General features: G+C 42.6%; 1 protein-coding gene across 1 annotated transcript in view; it reads left to right on the forward strand.

Moving 5' to 3' along the window:
* Positions 1–22,659, forward strand: part of syt1a (synaptotagmin Ia) — a 113,270-nt gene that overhangs the window by 17,187 nt on the left and 73,424 nt on the right. Inside the window, exon 2 of the mRNA XM_062382439.1 lies at positions 15,423–15,461. The gene's annotated coding sequence lies outside the window, so the exon portion shown is untranslated. The remainder of the gene's footprint in view (positions 1–15,422; positions 15,462–22,659) is intronic.

Here is a 22,659-nt window from a genome sequence, read left to right on the forward strand (position 1 = left end):
CCTCTGGCTCCAGTACGACCAGTAAAAGGTCAAAGCTTCTTCTGCCGCTTCCCGAGTTATCTGCCCTTTCTCTTCATCAAGATCCCACGTTAACCTCCATTCAGATTCCCTCCTGAAAAACGGGATTCAAAGTACATATATGTACTTTTGAAACAACTATGGAAAAACTAGAAAAATAGACAAATTACCTCTGATGCAGTACTCTACTATTGCACTATCGTGTCCCCTTTTAATTTTTTGAATTAGCCCTCTCTCCTCCACTCTCTGTATTTTCCAGGAATACGATTCTGTAGTTTTACAGGAACCTCAACAATGAATGCACATGACGATTTTGATCCAAAGCCCTGCAAGGCTGTGACATTGATGTTATTAGAAACCTGTGGGCTTTAAGAATCTTTTATATAGTTTTCAGATACTACAGAAATAGGAACACTTGTCCAGTTCAGTTTCCATAGTGATTTTTCCATTTCAAAATCATCAGATTTAGAGAAAACGTGGTTTTCGCTGCACCAGCATGAAGCATTAGACGCAATCAGGCTTTCACAGCAATGAGATGAATCCTGTTCTTTCCTTTACTGAATGTGCATAGGATTAGTTGGAGAAAGATCCTGAAGCTTTGAACAACTCACATTTTGCTATAGACATATTGAAAAGGGCATATTTTAGTACATTCTGTAATTACTGTTATAAGGTTCCATCCTCCTGATAAGAAAAACAGTATGAGATGTTTGTGATAGATGATGTAAACTGTAAATATCATCCAATTAGTCGGATGTTTCCCTGTGTTCACGTTAATAATGCAATTATTCAGTTTCAATGTTGAAGACTGGACTTTGTGTATCAATTAATTTCTAAATAATTATCCTTTTTGGCCCCGGTCAATCCTAATCCCATCTAGGAGGATATTATCTGGAGCCCCTCCAGGTACCAGCATGTGTTGAGTGTTGACCAGGAGACTGTAGCCCCACCTGCTGTACAGGAGCATAAACTGGCCTATTGTTTTTAAAGTGCATTATTCTGCTTCTGTTGCTCTGTAATCACCGAGGCAACTGGCACATGGCGAGTTATTTATACTACGGAGTGTGTTGCCCAACTGCCACGGATCTTCTGATTGGTGCAACTGCCTTTTTCTAGGTCAGACAGTGGAGCACATGCATCCACACACGCAGTCAAATATTCCCTTTCTCCCTCACACATGCAGCCAAATGCTTCGACTGGGGAAGGTGATGTGCATTAGTCGCCTGGTTGCTCCTCTTCCTCCCCATTCTAAATATAAACATGACTCACAGTGATGGCACTTGCACTGACTCAAGATGGCGGCATACCTTCAGTGGGTCTTCACCAATTGTGACAGGTCCTCTTGCTCCTGTGATGGGAACAGCTTTCTGTCAGTCACTCTCCGATTTGACTGCAGTCAAGCTGTACAGTATTTTTGTGCCTGTCAATTAAGGACTGAGAGTTTTCTATCTCCCTTGGAATAATCTATAGGTAATACACGTGGCAGTGGCAGCTGCTGTGTGCTGCACAGCGGCTCTGGGGGGGGGGGGGGGGGGGGGTCATCTGGCGGCTGCTGAGGGAGGATCAGACTTGGCTTTGCCCCATTGCCTCTCTCACACTCCTTCTCTTGCTCTTTCCCTTGTGTGTCCTGAACTCACCTCAGATAGGAGTGGCTATTAACAATCTATTGTTCACTCCTAGAAGCCTGTCTTTTATTTAACATCAGTATTATACAATTATTTCTTAAAGCAGTTTATATTGACACAAAGAACATTGCATCCCTTTTTTCCTTACCCTGTGAAAATGTATTATTTTAGCATAATTTCTCTGATGGAAATGATTGGAATTGATGCAGTGTTTTTCTGGTGTGACTGGAGTGTGCACGCAAGCTTCATTTAAATCCAAACTGTCGGCCCGACTGTCAATCAATCTCATTCACACCTTCACTCGTCATCCACCCCCCAACAACATAAAAAATACGTTTTAAGCTTTATTTTCATTTTGTCCATCTCCACTTCTGGCTGAAGTCTGTCAGGTCAATATCTATGCTGAAACTAACTTACCCTGATGCAAATGAAAAAATGCTCTTGGTTGTTTCCTGGCTCTGAAATCCAGCTGCCTGAAGGAACAAAACCTTTTAAGTGCCGTCTGTCACTTTACATTTCCAGACTAATACTAAAATCGCAGGTTGCAGAGCAGAAAAGGGACACGAGGGAACATTGGTTGCTATAAAGCAGACGAACCCTCAGGCTCCAATTCGCTTCACATCTTGACAATCCTGGAAGAGTTTAGTTCAATAAAGTCTCTCGCTTCATGTTTGAGTCGAATCTGATCACAAGGTTCAATCTTTCTGAATTTCAGGACCATATATTAATTTTCAGGTCTGTTGACTCAGCCCTGTCTTGACTAGTTGAACAAAAATAATATAACAAAAGCTGTCATTTTTGGACCAGGTTTTCTCTGGTCTTGTTTGTGAGGTGCTCTGTTATGAAGGAGCTTTTCAAGGCTCATTTGGTGCTTTGTGAGAATTGCTCTTATTTCTTCACATCCAATCAATGGCTTGGGTCAACCTGTTGAAATGGTTCGTGTCTCGATCCATTCAATGAGCAGGGACTGTACAGCAGAAAGTGGGAAAACAGATTGTGAAGTATATGGTGTTTTCAACAACCACTGTGAGCTCATCTGCCAGAGCGACTGGCAGAGGGGATTGTAAAATACAATACAGCAAAAGCACTTTCTGCCTTTTGTTATTGAGCAGTACTTGGAACACTAGAGCAAATATAGCAAATGTACAATCCTCCAATTCTATGACTATAATTATCAGAGACTTAAACATGTAGAGGAGCAGTGGGTGTTGCTTTTTCTGTCTTATATCACTGATAATTGTATATGTACGTTTCGTAAAAACTTGTGGAGGCTCTGTCAGAAGTATCTTGGCCCAAATACCACAGTATTCCATTGCATATCCATCAATCTGACAGTCATGGGCTGGTAGACTGTTCAGCTGCTCTGAGATCTGTGCTGTCCCACAAGCTTCCCAGGACAAACCGATGAATATGAATTTCCTTTCGGGTACATACCGCTCCATCACAGCTTCAGCCCCCCTCCTCACAGCTCCTCCCTCCACCTTCTCACTGGTGTAGCGGTGCAATCTTCACATGCAAATATCCCGGGAGGTGGGTGGGCAGCTGATGCAGCCAACTTGGTAACACAAAATTACATTTGCATGTGATTTGAGGAGGTGACAGGGGCTCGGCTGGAGCCGCTTTGCAGGAATAACGAGACGGAAATGGGGCTTTGATTCCACTCGGCTCCTCAGTCTTTAAAATACTAAATGTTTGTCCTCAGGAGGATTTTACTTTTAAACTTGGTCATTTCGGAGGCTGTAGTTTTTGGAGCTTCTGACCTTTACTGCTTTCAGAGGTGTTTCTGATATTTAGTGCACCCTCTTGAGAGTTAATTAAGGTAATGTTATATCGGACTGCATTTGTTGAAAAGTTATTTGGAATATAACGTGACGAAGATGGATTTTTTGGGGCAGATAAAAATGTACTTTCCTAGACCAATGTATATTGGCCACTCTATACAAATGCACGTCTTTACTGCATTGTCTTTTCTCTAAAAGAAAAGCTCTTGTAGCTCCAAGTAAACTCTGAATCTCATTCCAAAAGGTTCATAAATATTCACTTGCTGATAATACTTATGGATTAATTTTTTTTAAATCTATGTCAATCACAAATTTAAAGTCAAAAACTGTCACTGAACAAAAGAGAATTTATTTGAATGGGATTTTTTCTCTGGTTTGTCTGCTTCAACGTCAGGAAAACTCCCTGTGCACATTTTGTACAGTTTGTGTAAATGCTACCTAATTTATTAATATTTGCTTAATTGTTAATTCATGTAATTCCCATTGCATACATGTAAACACATGCCACAGCAATTGTGTCCTGCACAGTCGGGCTCAGATGACGCCTCCTTATGTAATGCACATCTCCGCCGGAACTGGAGCAGAAAAACCACATGAGCCAATCACAGCGCTCCCTCCGCCCACTCCCGGCAGAACTCATCACCTTTTCGAAATGAGATGGTCGATAAACATATGCAGAAAGCATAATCAGATAAGTCATCCTCAAAAACACCGGCTTGTTTTTGCATCTTCATTAGCCACTAATTTGTAATATATATAGGATTCTCCTGGAGAGGGGTCTGTTGTAGAAGTGTTAATTACTTTTCTATAAAATGTTGAAATGCAAATGGACTGAGATGAGTTCTGAAGTTGAGAGCTGACACTGCGGTGACAGTGAAAGCCTTTTGTTTACCACGCGTCGATAATGAACGGAGAATGGAGCTGGGAAATTACACTTCTCATTCTGGCTTTTTTCCTATGGACATTAAGTTCCAATTAAATAGGGAAATTGAGCATCCTGAAATTAAAGGGTTGACTGACATTGATTATATGCATGATATAATACCAAAGCTGAACCAATGCAATATCCAAATTAGCCTCTGAATATACAAGACGTGATAATCAAAATTAAACAGTTTTGCATACTAATCCTCTGTCAAAAACTTCTGCATGTATATCTGTTCTCAGGGAGTTTATCTCGGCTAAATCAAATGCGAGCGGTGGATTCATTTCTATCACAAGTTTAAACACAGCATTATAATGTTATCTGAGGCAGAGTGGTTAGGTTGACTTTCCTTAAAAGGGGCCAGAGCTCAGTGACTCTGCTCATTATCAAGGTCAAGGTTACCTTCCTAATGGATTTATTATATAAAAGGCCAAATTCAAAAGGGAGACCAAGGCTAGAATTATGAAGCAGCTGCTGTTTTAAACAATTCCAACCGGGAAGAGCTGCTCTAAGTGCATCATGGCCAAACAACAGAAAAGGGCCAGAATAGAGTGGTTTAGTCCAAAGTACCTTCTCAGAACATTTTATTTTACATATTGAAGAGAAGCGTTGTGGATCTGCTGACACATGAAGGTCAAATGAAACCTTTTTGTGGGTTTCATAATGTGAAACAATTTCTTCTCCGAGTCCAGCACTCTTTAGTGTAATGCGTTTGAGCGAATCGGGTTTAAAGAGAAAATGAAAGCGCTGATTTAACTTTGTCCTCGGGCTTCAGCGTCCGGGCCGCCGGTGAGTCTGGATAATAACTGCCGCCTAACGATTCTGTTCACTGCTGAAAAGGAAGCTGATTAGAATGTCGACAGAGCCCGCACTTAACCACGCTGAATACTTATTTCCTCATTCCACCTGGTGTGATTAACTGTAAATCATCGCTTTACAGTTATGGGAAACACTTGTGTTCGAGGAGGTGCTGTGATCAAATGAACATGTAATTTGCCTCGAAACACAAAAGATTATTCATAAAGTGCCTCGTCAAGGTTTCAGGTTATACAAGTTTTTTAATTTTGAATGCTTCCTTGGTAGCTGTTGCTGGAGGCATTTGAATTTGATGCTCAAGGGTCAAAGCTCAATGTCATTGTATCTGACAAAACATCTCTCTTCTCCATAACAGGATTAATAATGACACAATTTCACACATTTTCAATAAGATAATAGGATAATTCATATTAAAAAAGGTCAAAGGTCAATTTAATGTATTTCCCTTTCATGTTGCGTCATCATATTCTACTAAACAACTTTCCTGGCTCTTATTCAACACAATGAGTTCAACGAAAATCAGTCATATTATATGATTGCAGAGGAATTATTGACTGCAATCATATCAATCATATACAATCAAACCTGGAAGCCACTACACCCAAAAAGGCCTCTTATTACCACATACAGAATATTATACACATGAGTCCAGGAAAAGTATGGATTCAAAGTGAAACCTGAATTGTCGGAGGCGTACCATCGCTGCAAAGGGGTAATTCTAGTCTTTGCTTATTTGAATCTGCTCAAATGATGATGGAGGAGCTTGGCTAATGCAACCCACACTTCTCTTTCCACAGAGCCTCTCTGCCTCATCTGCAGCCCTCTGCTCTGTTAATTATGGATAATGGACATGAGCTGGGGAGCTCGAGTCCATCTCCGCCAGAGCAACAACAACTGATTAGGCAGAGCGAGCCGTGTCACAAAGAGACAATGACGCTTTGGTCGCCTGAGTTCTTGCGTCATTACTCCGGTGGATCAGATAGCACCTCTGAACTCACGTCAGAGTCTTCCAACCTGTATCCATGACTGTGGGTGCAGATCAATCCGTCTCAGTCCGGCCGTGGCTCGCAACTTCACACAATTGGTCCTTTCATCCATCAAAACGTATTCATAGGGACTGGGCCAACTTTGATTGCAGGCCATTAACCTATAACTGCTGCGGCTGCCCACTGCCTCATTATTTCAATTCTCTGCTCCTTTCAAAGAAAAGTTTCAAGAAGAGGAAGATGTTTGACAAATAATGGTCGGACCTGTCAGGAACCTTGGTCTTTTCTCTCTCAGCTTGACGTGCTGGACACTTTGCTCTGACTTCTTAATGAAACGCAGAAGGTCATTAAAGGTTCACGTACTGAATATGCCATCGTGACGAGCCAGACAGATCTTCCTTCACCCTGCTGCCTTAATGCTATTCTTAAACGTAGGTGTGAAACATAGGTGTGAATAGGCCTGTCATTTGAACTCACTGAGAAGTGTCGAGATGAGATTAGATTAGATCCTGGTGCAAACTGAATTAAATGCTATGTAGACACTGGGTAGTTTCTAGGCTATTTTTAATTAACTTTTTGAGACAGGTGCTGGTGCATAATCCAAATGGCAGTTATCGTTTGAACTGAACCCAATTATCCCATAACCTTCTTAGCTTGCTTAATGAAATCTGTATTTTTTGGGTAATATCGGTAAAAACAAACACACGACAAGCTTTTACAACATGCTGCCCGTTACAGTCCCTCTAATGATTATTGGCAATGCTGGGGTTTTTGTTAACGTTATGGTAAATAGCCTGAGCTGGTGCTCGGGAACAAACCTCCACTGAGCTTTACTGTTTTGTCTACAGCAGGACTAATTCAATTCTTACCTCTTCTGCTGCCAGCTGCATGCCCCAGTCAAACCAGGCTCTCATCAAACAAACCTGATTAGAACAGTCTAATCTGTGCGGCTGCAAGATGATGCAGTTTGTGTGTGTACTTGTGTGTTTGTGTCCTGATATCCCGACGTAATGGAGGACCTTCATTTAACCGTTTAGATGCTGGACAGAGGGACACAGTTAAGCATGTCGGGAATAATACTATTGACCAATAAGTGTGTATTGAATCAAAGTCCCTTCTGTACAACTGACCTTCCCAGTGTCTGGTTCTCCTGTTTCCAGTAAATGGCTTCTGAATAATACTCAAATCAACTGGCTTTAAGGTAATGATTGAAAACGTCCACTTGGCAGCTTCTTCAAAATTCAAATTGCCTCATTGTGTCCGTGTGTTCAAGGACATGCATGTACTTAACGCGGCGGAGAGAGGAGGGAAAATAAACGTCGGGTCCGGACACAATAAGACTCATCATGTGCCGGTGGAAACCAAATTTCACGGGAGCTAATTGGAAGAGAACATCTTAAAGATTCCCAAAGAAAGAAATGGCCGGCAGAGAAAAATACAGAGCGGGAACAGGATGTGTTATCTACGTGTGATCAGATGTAATGTATGCACAGTGACAAGGGCAAAAGCATAACTTATCAAGATGAAAAGCATCAATGTGAGGGAGTAGTGTATTTGAATGAGGTCCTGTTTGTGTGTGTGTGTAGTTAATTCGAGTGCTGGTTGGGGATTTGTGCTTATAGGGTCACATTTGCCCATTTTAAACCCAAATATGTTGATTTTCTCCAGTAACCCTCCCTCATTTTGATCCATTTTTGCAATTTTCCTTTTTGAGTAGTTTCACATCTAAAGGCAATAAAAACCGCAATTCATAATTTCTTTCTGTAATGAAAAGGCTGTGATACAGTAAAACCCCAGCAGTTGTTATTTAAATACAAAAACACGAGTTGATTAAAAACAAATCATAACGAAAACAAACATCTGCCATAGTGTATTGAAAACCTGATATAGGCTTGAAGGTCAAGGTCACGTGCTCCACCAATCACAAGTCGGTCTGAACTGTCAATCATGAAAAATAACTAAAACATGTGTTTCCTCTTCGTAGTCGATAAAACACACAACTCAAAGCAAACACAGAAGACACACTGTACACACTGACTGTGCCTAATCACTGTGGGACTGTAATTGATGGAATGTTCTGATCATTGTGAAGCAAACGGTCATTCGGCCTCACAGGACGTCTCCAGGTCCCAAACTGTCCCTAAAGACATTTAATTGCCTCGGAGCAGACGTCAAACTTTAAGTTTGTACCCCCCCCCCCCCCCCCCCCCCCCCCCGACTCAATCGGTGGGGCGCCCTAACGAGCGTTGCCTAGCGACCCTTAAAACAGGGCTGGTAAAGTCAGCGTTGGCAAAAAGACTCGTGCTCAGCGAGATCTTTTTCATTTCTTGTCAGCTCGCTATTCATGTGCCATCTGCACGCCGTAACAATGCCCGTTTTCACATGAACATCAGAAAAGGTTGTCCTGTGCTGCCAACACATAATTACATTGCATTCTTAATTAGCCACCATCTTGAAGCCCGAATACTTTGAGGCAATAATGGGGATAATGGGGAGAAGTCACACTAGTTGGTAATTAATATATATATACTTCACATTTCACCCTCCCTGCCAAAACAATAATCTGAGGATGTGTAAAAGTCCTGCATGATTAAAAGTTAATATTTGTTTGCACTGACTGGACGTCTGGAATCTCACCTGGAGATAGTTGGTTGTATAAGTTTGTAAATGAATGGTTTAACGTGGACCTAGTCACGTAGCTGCTATCACTCAAATGACAGTGTGTGAAACCCGATCCCATCACCAAACATTCAAATATGAAGAAACCTCTCCTATCACGGCCTGATGATTTCCGCAGAGATCTGTCGAAGCAAATGAGCCAAATGAGACTCAAATAAGCATCAATGGCAACGGCTCTGTGTTCGCTTTGCACCTGCGGAAGCGAAATAATGCAATTTGATTGCATGATTATCCCGAGTGCAGACTCTTGAGTGCTGTCATTCAGTTTGATTATGTTACATGAGAGGATTGAGCCCCGATCAGCCCTCGGCAGAGACAAGGGACAGTTCAGAGAGCGTCTCATCCGCTCTCCACGTTGGCTCATATTCTGTAAGCCTGCAGCATAAAATAGCTCAGCAGCAGCCGTGTCTATCTCAGAAGATCCAGGAGTGTCTCACCTGAGCAAAGACAGATCGTCTCTCATGCCTTAGAGATCTAAGTTTAATCTTCAGCGCGAAGTCCCATTAAAGAGCTCAGCTAGCTGTGGCGGAGACTTGGGATGCTCCATTTCAAATTAAAGAGTGTTTGATGGATGTTTGGCTCAAAGTGGGTCATCCTGACCAGGGAGGGGACTACTGAGCCTGGCAGTATGCCGCACACGGTCATGGTTGTCTCCTCCAATAAACAATGTGAGGCTTCAAGTTATGCAGAGTCTGCTTACCTTTCAACCCCCACATTAGGAGGCAGTTGTGTGTCTCAGGTGCTTAGACACACAATAACGGAGGCATGGATAATGCTTTTGACGCTGTCTTCTCTTTTGTCTTCTTCACTGAGCAGAAAACCTTGTGACGGAAGTTTCAGGAACTGTGGAAATGCGACAACAGGGCAAAGGCACAAGGGCAAAGCACGAGAGAGAGAGAGAGAGAGACAGGGCTTGCCAATGCGGTGTCATCATCATGCAGGGAGACCATCTGAATGTTATTATGCTGTCTGATTTGAGTGCCAGCTTCAAGGACGCTCTACCCTCCCCAGACGGTTGTTGAAGTTCTTTGTAGCTCTAAACCAGACCCAAAGCAGCATTTCATTAATCATTTCACTTTATTTATTCAATCCTTAATACATGTTCTTCATTACGTTAATGCTGAGTGCTCACAATTGCTCCATTCAGCTGAGTTGTAGTAATGTTATTGATGCGGCTGTCTGCAGTAGAAGGTAATCGGGATTGGCTGGCTCCATCGGAGGAAAACATCTACGTGTATCTTCAGGATTTCTGCACAAGTCTGGCTCCTCGTGACCAGTTAAAAGCCTGCTAAATTGGGTATGTTGCTGGAAATTGTTAAAGTACCACAATTTGCCAATCAACACAACTATTATGTAATTGTATCGTATTTGCATTCAGTTTCAGGCATTTATCTGTTTGCACATTTGGCATTTACTCAGGAGTTTGCAGGGGCAGCTCCTTGTTAAGTCTGGTTCAACTGATTTTGGTGTTTTTTTCAAGCTAAATCCTTTTGGTAATGTTAACAAGTTAAGGTTCAGTCATTACATACAGAGTTTTTATCTTCTTAAATCTTGCTAAAGATGTCAGATGTCGAATACTCTTCGAGACATTTTATTTTTGAAAGAGCAACAAGCTATTTGGGAACTCTTAAAGCTCGGCCCAAAGACCCCTAGTGAAACTTGAGTGAGTGAGATATTGATGTATAACCACTGGGGCTGCCGTGGATTGTGTAGTAAACACATGTTAAACTCAGTTTGCTCTGGAAACCTGTCTTCATACTCACGCTGACGAGTCTGTTTCATCAGCCTCTACTGTCTCTTTTCTATTCAGTCAAACCAAAGCTGCACTGGAGACGCCTGTTTCATATAATCCTGTCATTTTTTCATTTGTATTCAATTCAATTTTTGATTGTTTCTTTTGCCCGTTCCCGTTAAGTAAATGGGAAAAATATGCAATTTATTGTTAAATGTCATGCGATTTAGTCCGATGACAGAGACATCTCAAGGCAGCACAATTAGCAGTCGCGGCGCACCGGGCTGTTCCCCTCGCCGGCATCTGTAGCAGTGTGATTATCAAATGTTTTGATGTCAAGAGAGAGAAACGTTGAGTGACAGGCCGGAGCCAGGCTGGAGTACCAGATCATACAGTAACTGACAGCAGAGACCCATCTTTTCTCCTTCGCACGGGAAAAGAAAAACAAAGCAGACAAAAACATTTAATTATTCCTCCGGCTCCAACAGACAGAGGCAGAGCAGAATTGATGTAGGGAAATTAGGTTGGCCGGGCCATTCTCGTACGCTTTCACTGGTAATACTCCAAGGAGATGGAGCTTGAACACATATCATAGTGACAGAGAGTTGTTTATCATGGAAATCCATAGAAAGTGCAACGTTTATGCAGGAAATCAGCATCAGAGGCAGAATGCACTGACCTTCCTGTAGAAGAGGACCCACTCAGAGCTTCTAAGATTCTCTGGTTTCTTTTTGTGTTTGCAGTAGATATGAAATGCCAGTTTTTGCTCCTAAATCCATAAATACTTCATTTGGAGCTTGTCTCATTAGTCATTTCCCCTTGTGTTTCTGTTCATAAGCACCAGGAGACTTTCTGGGTCTGCTGATTGGATATAACAACTCTTATGTTGCTGCTGATTGGTTCTCTATCAGCCGAAGCTGATTTTAAATACCTGTTTTTGTTTGATGCCAGTTCTGAGGTTCTGGCCTGGACATGAGCGAACGGGCATCAAGCCACAACCTGCCTGCTTTTGGCAGATTGTGGCTTGGAGAATAAAAAAAAAAAAACAACACATGTCTGACCTTGATTGGTGCCTGGCTTATTTATAATTGTGAAGTTTTCGGCTGCCCATCTGTTTTTGTTCGAGAAAGAGCGAAACTTTGGAAAAATCTCTCTGAATTTCAAGTTATTAAATGCTTTATAAAACACATGATGCCTTTATTAAGTTTTCTAGTCCGAAGATGAGCTTTTTAGAAACATGACTCAGCTCGGCCCTGTGTGAAAAACAAGAAGTTAAGAGTCTCACTCCTAACAATTATGGCTCCTCTTTTATTTCATGAACTGCACTTTGTGTCATTTGCAGAGAGGTTTGCCTTAATGGACCCCTTGACTTTCCAGCTCACTGTCTAGGATGTGGAATGAAATATGCAGGACTGACTCATTACATGCATCTCAAGAGAAGTGGTGCTAGCTTTGAATTTCTCTTTTCAAAAATGATAAAGAAAAGGGGGAACACGCTTCACAGCCTTAAACTGTATAAACCACTCAACTGACCTGGCTCAATTACAGTCATAAAGGCAAAGCCTAGTTCCTTTAATATTTAGTTTTTTAATGTTTCTATCCCAAAACAACCACATCACCAGGAACGACAACAATAGCCTGTCTGCGTATTTACTTCTTCAGGAGCAGCGATAAGAGGTGCACGCTCCAGATGTCCCTCTCAACACAGAACACGCCGGCGGTAGCATGTGTAAACAGTTTGAAAACAGGGGGGGGGGGATGCCAGACAGTGTTGTATGGCAGCCTCATTACGTCCCACTAAAATACAAGTGCCCCTGTGCAAAAGGTTTGGCAGAATTGGAGGTGTAGTCATCGTTTGGCTGTTTGTTGACAGCCTGGCTGGAATCCTTGTGCCAAACTCTGTCAGGCGATTTTAAGTAGGCCTTCGGATTTGGCTGTTGTCAAGGCTCGCTGTCTGGAGGGAAGGAAATGACCGGCTTCAAGAAAACAAAGGAATCAACTCCAATCCAGGCTTCAAATCTCAGAGCAGAGAGAGTGGCGTGAGATTCAGAGAGTGGTGGAGGCCCGAGCTCCTCGGGGGTGATATCTCCACACCGGATATTGTCTGTGTGTCCCTGCTGCTAAACCATGGGAGGCTCTATTGTTTCTTAAACATCGGTCCCCTCTGCTTCTTATTAAATAGATGTTGAGATCGAAACACCAATATGAGCCTCACATTAATATCGTGTGTGAAGTGCAGCATTTGTACACACGGGAGATAGTTCATGTGTTGTCTGTGGACAGTGGGAGGGTCTCCTGTTTATCTCACGGGCAGATATTTGAATCTGAGCACCACTAGATATTGTTGTGTCCTGTTGCGTGTTCTTATGTGAAAGTGCATCTACTGTTAGCTCATATTCACTGGGTAACATTCACTGTACTTTTCCCTGTTGACGCTGACATTTGAACCAGATCCAGAACCGAAGGCCTTCAAAAAGCTGCTTGTTTAGAGATTTTAAGATTTGACTCTTGATTTGCTTCTGCCAATTATCCCTTCAACTGCAGCCGGTTCCCAGGAGGCTTGTTAGGGATACTAGTGTGAGTAGAGCCCGGTGTAAGATGGCTCTTTTGAATATGAAAAGAATATGAAAGAGGTTGAAAGAGATGGCGCAACAGCTCTGAAAGGGGTGAAACAGGCAGAAAAGACACAGCTGAGGATATTTGGACACTTTCCTCCTCAGGATTAGGATAATGGAAGATGAACGAGCCCATCGTGCCAATTTATGTCCGCTTCAACTGTTCGAGTGCGATTTAAAGCGGCTGACGGCTTTTTCAAATCCTTTCCTCTTGACATTTAGACCAAAAGACTTTATTATCTACATTATTGTATTCTCTGCTTTACAATTCATTGCATTGTTCCCCCTCTTTATCCTGATCATAAATACTACATACAAAAACTCAATAGATGACCGAGGTGATGAGCACTGTTTTAGATGTCAGGACATATTCCCACATGTGATTTGAGTGCAGTGACCCTTTTATGTTCAGGCCTCCTACAGCAAAGTTTAGCCCTGGAGCTCTTAAACCCCGCCGCTCTGGGTAAAGAGTCTGTTCTTGACCCCTCTGCTTCGAAAATAGACGCATCTCTCGGCCCTCTTCACCCGGCTTACCGGGAGTCAATGACTGCCAGCGAGGCGGACTGGTATCCCCGGGAATTTGAAGTCTATTCTGGGACCGCATATCCCAATAGGCAGGCGGTGAGGAGTTTGTTGTTTCAAACCCACATGACTGTTACACATTCATGAAACACCTTTTCAGATAAAGCTCAGCTTTGGCTCTCAAGGCCCTCCTGCTGTCCGCTGGTAAATATCAGCCTCTAATTAGAGGCTGTTTGTATCTTGCACAGCATCATGCTTTGGAAGACAGCCGGACAGATCTGGTCCTGGTTTCCTGCTTCTTCACCGATCAATGGAGCAATCGCTCTCGACCGCTCTCTTTCCATCTGTGTGTTTCTCTGTTGAGACGAAGTGATAAATATCTGTAAATGTTGCTCTTATCCACGTTATCGGAGGAAAATTGGGTGCTATTTGGGGAAAATGTCATGAAAAGGAACTTAACACGAAAAGGAGTTGAGTTGATAGAGTTTCATTGATTGGCAAATGTTGCACCCCCCTGCCCTGGTGTGATATTGGCCGCTCTGTCAGGAGGACGGCGCCTCACCTCTCTGAAGGACCTCTACATTTCACAGATTTCTTTCAACAGCAGTATCTCTGCAAGGGCCAATTAAGAATCAACATGGAGCCAGTATGCACTTCAGCTCTGGTCCTGTCAGAGTTGGACTTGACCTTGATGTCCCTTCCTAAAACCCAGCTTGATTCCTGCAGCAAATTTGTCCTTTCAAACTTTTAAAGTGGCCCAGCATATGTTGTTAATGCATCACTGCTTTATGGAGTGCCATCTGCTTCCTGCAAATGAGATCCACTCTTTGGTCGTCACCAATTATTGTTGAATTCATTAACATTTTTAAATTGGGGAGTGAGGTTTGGGTGAAACCAATTTTTTCATCAGAACAACCCAACTGGAGGAAACTAACACTGACTGAATTCACGCCCAGTGATTTCTGCCCAATTTCCCACCAGCTGTACTCCCCAGGTGCTAAAAGCCAAATGAGAAATTGAGAACTTATTCTAAGTTTGTTTTTTGTTTATGTTTTAGAATTGATTAAAAAAGTTTTGCTTGAAAAAGACAATTTCCTTTCTCAATCACTCTCAACACAACTCAACATTTAAATAAAAATGTTGGGTTTACTTATTAAAATCACGTTTTTTGTCAAGTTTTCACATGCATTATTGGTATATGATGCAAATATTATATTTCAGTCAGACTTCTGTTATCAATGTGTTGTAAAAGCCGGTTGCTGTAAATTTCAGCCACAACTAAAAGTTATAAAAGGTTTGCCTATTAAAAAAAAGGATGGATTTAAAACCACGTAGTTTAATTATCAGTTAACTTGCCTCACCCCTCGAGTATTAACCTACATTTATCATCTGATAGTGGACACTGGGAAATTATACTGGTACTGAACTGTATTAATTAACGGCCACTACACTCTGCCTGAAGGCACAAGTCATCATTATTAATATTAGGCTTATAGCTCGAGGCTAATGCTGGACATCTGTGTTTAAAGAAATCCACTGTAATTCAATTTTCATGGAAACTTGAATCGAACATCTTCATTTTCTGTCTTTAATTACAAGCAGTGTATCTGGATAATAAACCGTTGTGTGTGTTTTGTGATGTTTCCTGTGCAGCTCATGTCTTGAAGGCAGATGTTTTACTGTTTACACTCTGGAAACTAACACCGAGCTATTTGTTTTTCAGTGAGCTGCTGTTTGGAGGAGAAGACTGGAAGAAAATACTGTAAGTGTCTGCACATTAACTTTTTTCTTGAATCTTTAATATGACTAATAACATAAATGCATTTACAGCATCATATACAATCGCTAATTTCCCTTTGAATGTGAAACACATGTAAGTGGCCTCATTATGTTTACAGAAAGGGACATCTCTCCCTCCTGTTGTTCTCTGACACATATGCACAAAATCAATCAAATCAGCCGATCCAGCCGGGAGTCAGGATGCCTGATGGCCCCTGGTCTCATTTGAGATGCAGACATTGTCCTGTTGCTTCCTTTAATTAGATCTGGAGGCGTGCAATCTAATATTCACCACTGAGGCTCCGACATGGCCCCTGAGCCTGTAACCCAGAAGGCTCTGTGCTAATTCAATGGAGTGAAGTCAGCTGTGACCACAAGGGCTGGAGTGGACATTCACACAAACGACAAGGGGCTCTGGCCTTTCTTTATACATGATGTACTGGTACACAACAATTAGCTTCATTCTTCGTTTACAGGCTTTAGGAAAACACAGGTTTGGCTAGTATTACACATATGATATAGTGGTAACATTTAAAAATAGAGACTTTTTGAACACATTTCAAACATGGAATTGTAGCTGCAAACATACCTCAAAGAGCTTACATTTCACATTGTGATTAATGAGCACCAATGACTACTTCAGCACTTGCTGTATATGTTTTAGTGTGTCTGTGTGTGTGCGTGTGTGTCTGTGTGTCTGAGAGTAGCTTTTCTGTGGCTCATGGTTGCAGATGCAGATTAACAAGAGATGAGTAATGAGCATCACTGTCTGATTTGATGTAGTGAAGAACCCACTTCACTCTTGATTACTAAGCTCAGTGCGACTGTCAAAGCTGTCACCGATGACTGATGGACTCTGCAGCCCCCCCCACCACACCCTCACTACCCTTCATGACTGTTTACCTGCTCTCACATCCAGAAATGTCTCAGTCTCCTCCCACTAGCAGCCACCCGATCCCTAATCCTCCCGTGTGACATTAAGCTTGTTCACAATCTCAGTGTGCTGTAGTTCCACATTTGGCCACAAGGACGTCAAAGCCAAGAGGTTTCATTTCTCCTCTAAACTCACCACACGTCCAGGAAGCTGTTTTCTGACTGTACAGAAATCCATGTGAGACAGACCTCGAGGGGCTTCCAGCATCACGACTCCCCACAGTCATTGTTCCTTCACCTCTATTAAAAATCATTATTAGGAATTTGCTCCTGTTTTGGCATCACTTTTTGATGTTGTCTGATAACTTTGTGTGTTTCACAGAGTTTCACCCAGATAGCTGCGTAACCTCCTGGCGTATTTCAAGTGTGCACAAAGCCGAGAAAAGGTTATTGTGTGCTAAACTGTTTTTGAGCTGCACTTTAGAGGCGGCTGCTGCAGAGGGCACCTGCACACATTCAACTGCTGGGGGCACATGGGTGAGGAATATCATAGGTGCTGAAAGACTTTGCTGCAGACTGAAATATGTCAATATCTACTTCAGGCACATTATGGTATTCAGAGGATTCTTAAGACGACGTATGAAAGTGACTTTCTTGATCTTTTCCTCAAAAGCCTCTGTAGACTCTTGATCGTTTGAATACTTAGACAAAAGCCTTGATAAAACTAATGTGGACCAATATGTTAATAACTGATGCACTGATCAACTCACTTGTTAAGATGAGGATCTAGTTTATTCGAATCACAGGACAAATCTCAGTTTTTAACCTTTTTGTTAAAGGAAGCCCACAGATGTAATCAGAGGTGACAGACGAGTCCTTTATTAAACATTTTCAAGCTTCGGCAAAACCTCACGTGTTTATTCGGTGAACTGTGCAAATCGAGCAGCGTGGATCAAAATGAGGCTGTTAAATAGAAGTCAAATTATATTTATCATATTAGATGAGAACTCTCTATCAGCACAAAATTAAATCCTGTATCTTTACTGTCACGGCTTGGTTTGAACCATGTTTTCTTTTCAGGAGAAACAGACATTTCTCCCGTTTCCTTTTTTAAATCGTCGTCCTCTGGCGTTTCACGTCCCATCGTGTTCATCGAATCAAATCCTGTAACTCGATAATGGAGGTTGACATCAGACAGACACGTCTTCATGTCGCTTACAGGCAGTTCAGAACCGAAACTGGGATTGTTAAATTAGAAGCCACATTATTAAATTAATACAAATTAAAACCTTATTATTGGAAAAGTAGGAAATTGGATGCATTCATGTAACTCCACAGATGGAATAGATTTTTAAGTGCTCATCAGTTTATGTAATCTTCAATTTAAATTAGCAGTTGACAAAATCCAGACTGTGCGTCCATAGTCACAGGAGGAGTAATTTTGTGCAGAAAAGATTATTATACAGCCCAGTAATTATTGCTATGGTTATGCTTATAAATAATCATTTGAATTACCTAAGCCAGAGATGTTAGGTTTGTGTGTTTGTTAGCAGAATTACACAAAGAGTACTGAACACATTTCCATGTGTGTGTGAAAGGGTGGATGTCATAACTTTACTGTAAAGTGCCTTGAGTGGTCACCAGGACTAGAAAAGCTCTAAATAAAGACCTTTTACCGTGTAAGTGGACTGTTGGGCTTCGGTGGAGGTGTGTGCTGGACTGAGTGCCCTTCTAGGTCTTAGAAATTGTTGGAAACTTGTTAGAATTTGTGGTTGGAGTAAGAAAAACCAGAGTTTCAATAAACTGTAATTTCCCCTCGTACCTTTCAAAGAGCCAGTAAAAGTGTTTGAAACCAAATCACCACCCTGGAAGGACACGTTTGAGGTCAGATGCTGGGGAGCGGTTCCCTGTTGTCATCAGAGTTCTGCTCACTGTGGGAACTGTTGGATTTCTCTTTACATTTAAAGGTCTCTACCTTATTAAGTCATGATTTGGTGCTTAGGATTTTAACAGAATTTTCTTTTGCCACGGATTTTGTGAAGCATTTTCGAACCTTGTTCAAAAAGTGCTCTACAAATAAAGTTATTATTTTGTTTAGTGTATTTCAAATACAGTTTTACACAGTACACAGCACTGGACATATCATTGCATACATAATCAGATTGGGCCGCACTTATACACTACATGCAGCTCTGCTCTGTTTGTGATGTGCAGAGCATTTCCTCAGTGACTCCTCCGCTGGAGCTGGAGGCCACCACACAATGTTTAGTAACCATCAGCTGGGCTGGCTTGTCTCCGTCAGTGCAGCTCTATGATCCTCACGTGGCGAGAGAGGAAGGGAAAGAGGACGCCTCTGGATAAGCTTAAGAGAAGGCGACACATGGGGGAAGATGGCCTGGCGTGTTCAAAATGGCCACAGGGAAGTCATTTCCCACAATGCTCCAATTCCCCTGGCTCCTCGCTGTCGATCTGTCCTTTGTGAGCCAAAGTGTTTGAGACATATTGTGGTCACCATGGGCTGGAGGAGATATGACATGTACAAAAGACAGACCCTGTTTGCTTCTCTCTCTGGGGAGACGAGCGCGAGGCTCATTGATATCATTGAAGGCGGTTCTGGGTTCTCTGGAGAGACGTCAAATTCATTAATTAACTTTCAGAAAATTAACGTGCATTTCAAGTAGCGAAAGAGCTGCACTCTTTGATAATACCCGATGAAATTCAGGTATTTATCAGTTTGACAATGGGAGAGAGTAAATGTTTTGTTATGTCTGTTTGCTGCTGTGATGATCAGCAGGGTTAATTAATGTAGGAAACAAACAAATTAAAAGGGGAACATGAATATCTTAACTTAAATAAAAAGATGTTTTAGCCTGTTTAATAAGCTCAAGTCCACCAATCCTCCAAACCTGGAAAATACAACTAGTTTCTTCCTGTTCTTACAGCTGCGTGTCATCATATCGCATCAACGTGCCCCAGTTGTCACCCAGCATGTTTTTTTATCCCTCCCATCATCCTCCTGCAGCAGCCATCCACTGTCAGACCTTCACTAACCCCCATCGTTCCATCCAAGTAGAGTGTGTTATATCCCAGAATAACCAGCAGGAGAACAGACAGAGCCTGTCCTCCATCCAACGTGCGCAGACATGGGAAAGTTATGTGGTTTGTTTTTCACAGACAGACCTCTAACCTGTGAATTAATAATCTTTCTGTTCATGTCTAGACAAAAGCAGGAAAGCAGGAGTGTGGAAGGACTCAGGTGAAGCTCTTTGGTGTTTGTTAAATTGAGACGAGTTTTTTCTTAGCTCCAAGATATGTTTTCATTCCTGCTACACGTCTCATGGACACAAGATATAAGACTGTAAACTCAGAGTTTGACTTTATTATTGTCATCATAGTTTGACCTTTCTTTTCGCTGTAGAGACGTTGGCTTCAAGAAATATATATCTGCTTTCTGTGAAACAATAAAACTCCACTGAAGACACATTATCATAGATATCAGTTAGTCACAAAGGATGCACGAGTTATTCCCCAGGAAATCCTTAAAGGTAAAAACCCAACTGCCACCTCACACAGTCAAATGGAGCAACAGGAAGTGATGCTAAGTAGGAGAATTCAAATCAAACTTACAAAATTGCAATCAAGGAAGCCCTCCTGCTGTGGCTCACTGTAAAGAAAAGTGACCGCAATGCATGTGTGTGCATAACACTGAACCCTCAACTGAACGGTTATACTCAAGGACTGAGAGCCCGACCTGGTGAGGAGAACAAAAATAGAAGCGTCCCCAGCCCACTCTGCTGATTGCTGGCAGAAAGAGGCGAATCATCTTGTGCTCCAAAGGTGGCAGAGAAAAGATGGCAGGCATCATATTAACAGGATCAAAGCTGCTGCATTTTAATCTGAGCCTCCACCATATGAAGTATCTGGGGCGAGGAAGCTTCCTCACACTGCTCTTAGATCAGTTTGTGGTTGACTCATCACGATGCCTGAGTCCTGAGGGGCTTCAGAACCGAGTCAGTGTCGATACTGAGCAACATTTGTTTTGTGCAAAGCCGCCGGGGAGCTAAAACATCCAGGTTTGGTGAAACCGTCTGTGTGTCTGCGAGTGTGGGTGTGTGGAGGTGTGAGGTAAAGCCTATAGGTTTAATCCCTCTTTAGGGAGCGGGGGTGCTGCTTGTTTCTCTCCTGGGGGTTAAGCTATGCCATGGTAAATATTATAAGACGAGAAGAAGGCCGCTCTTCTTGCTGCCTGGAGGACAAACAGAGTTGGCACCTTCAGAGGGATTGATCACAAAGGACACTTACAAACGCCGTCTGGTCTCCATGCTTTCTGTCTTTGAGGTAGAAAAACCTGGACTTCAGAGAGACCTGCTCAGGACGCGGAGCGGAAATGTCACCGTTTGTAGATCCGGATATTCTCTCGCCACGCTCACGTATCTACAAAGACAAAAACACCTCTGAGTTTCAGCTCTCAGATGTTATTTTTTGGCACTTTTCTTGGAAAGTTTATCCAGACTTCTCCCACTCACGACTGTTCCTCAGAGCAACAAACAGCAGGGGGGCGTCGGCTCCACCTGTGAATCTGTGTTGTGATCACGTCGACTCGGAAACGGTGACACAGAATAAATAAGAATAGATAAGAAGCTCATGTTTGACATTCCAGATTAGAGCTTCACTCTTTTCATTTTTTTAAGGCTGAACTGACCAAAGACATAATTTCAGTGATATTTTAGTTTTCTTTATCTCTATCTACAGGTTTCATCCTTCATTCTCACTTTGAATTGGACCTCTAATGTCATTGATAGTCTTTCCCCTGCACCATCCCTGCAGCACACACTCGTCTTTTCTTCCTCAGAGCCGTAATGACACACACTGAGGCGTAATTGTGTGTTTAACTAAGTTAATCTGGCAGGGAAATATTTAAACAGATCTCAAAGAGGTGAACTCAGTCACGCTGATGATGCCTGTTCAGCTCGTGACTTTGCATACGAGTGCGTGTGGACACAAACACCACAATTGATTCGTACGACTCAGGAAAATCATCATCAGTCTCTCACATGGATTTGTTGTTTTTGCATGATTGATTCACCAATTTACAGCCATTATAGAACGGGTATGTTTATGTCTCCAGCATTTAGAAATGTAGGTCAGCACAAGATTTCAAATAACACCTAAACAACAGATAAATTAACTAAATTAAGGTGCTATTGCTTTCTATGGTGTCGCTGAGCCGCCCTTAATCACCGCCCGGGGGAGTTTCCTTCCCAGCGGCGGCCCGCTAGTCTCAGATGTGGTTACATCTCTGAGCCGAGCCACGCGGAGGAGAAGGGATATCTCTGCCTAGCCAACGCCAGCCGGAGCCAAAACGCCCAGATGCTTGTTTAATGCTGCGCTGGCTCACGCACGGCTGTAAATTGAACAAGGGAGTATAATTCTGGCTGTCTGCTTGTTGTGTTCAGACACCGGTGAACCTTCTGCCTGCCCCCCCCCCCCCCCCCCCCCACACACACACACTTCACAGAGGATTTTTGAATTCCTCCCTGCAGTGTTTGAGGGATGGCAGAGGATGAGGGCAGATTAAGTTCTGGTCATATTCCTCTGTCCCTTGTGCAGCGTCTACGTTGGCAAATTGTGTTTAATTATTGTGTTACTTCACCATTAGCGCTGCGTCAAAGTAGGTTTTGCAGTGGAGTTGCTAGGTAACACAACGCCTCCTAAGACTGTGCTGTTATTTCTGAAAACTACGTCAGGTTCTTCACACCTCCAAGAATAAAGGCTGTGCTCACAAGCTGCTTTGTCACACAGATTGACTGTGGAACCTTGCCAAAGTAAAAGCTAAATTATCATCACGTCTCATTTATTAGCACTTCGGGGGGGGGGGGGGCAGAACCTTAATTAATCCATATCAACCCTAGAAAATGACGTCTAGAAACAAATAGATCTAAGCCACCAAATTGGGGAAAAAACACATTTTGCTCCATCTCACAAATGGAACATGATTTGAGCATTTTGGGGCATTTGGTTTTTTTGTGCTAATCATATCTCTCAAAGTTGTCCTGAAAATAACAGCATTTACAGAAACTCTTTGCTGTTTCGGAGCACAGCGTGTGTCTCCCCCCCCCCCCCCCCCCCCTTGCTCTTTAAGATGAAAAAAGCTCCAGGCATCTTTCAGGGCATCTACTCTGGGTAATAGCGGCGAGGCACTGGGAGCAAATGAAAGCCCGGTTGGTCCCTGAAAGGCGAAGGAGAGAAGCTGAAGTCAATGAACCTGTTCCCCCCCCCCCCCCCCCCCCCCCGAGTCAAGCTTTTTA

The sequence above is a fragment of the Platichthys flesus genome, chromosome 23, assembly GCF_949316205.1.
Source record: "Platichthys flesus chromosome 23, fPlaFle2.1, whole genome shotgun sequence".
In the NCBI taxonomy this organism is placed as follows: Eukaryota; Metazoa; Chordata; class Actinopteri; order Pleuronectiformes; family Pleuronectidae; genus Platichthys; species Platichthys flesus.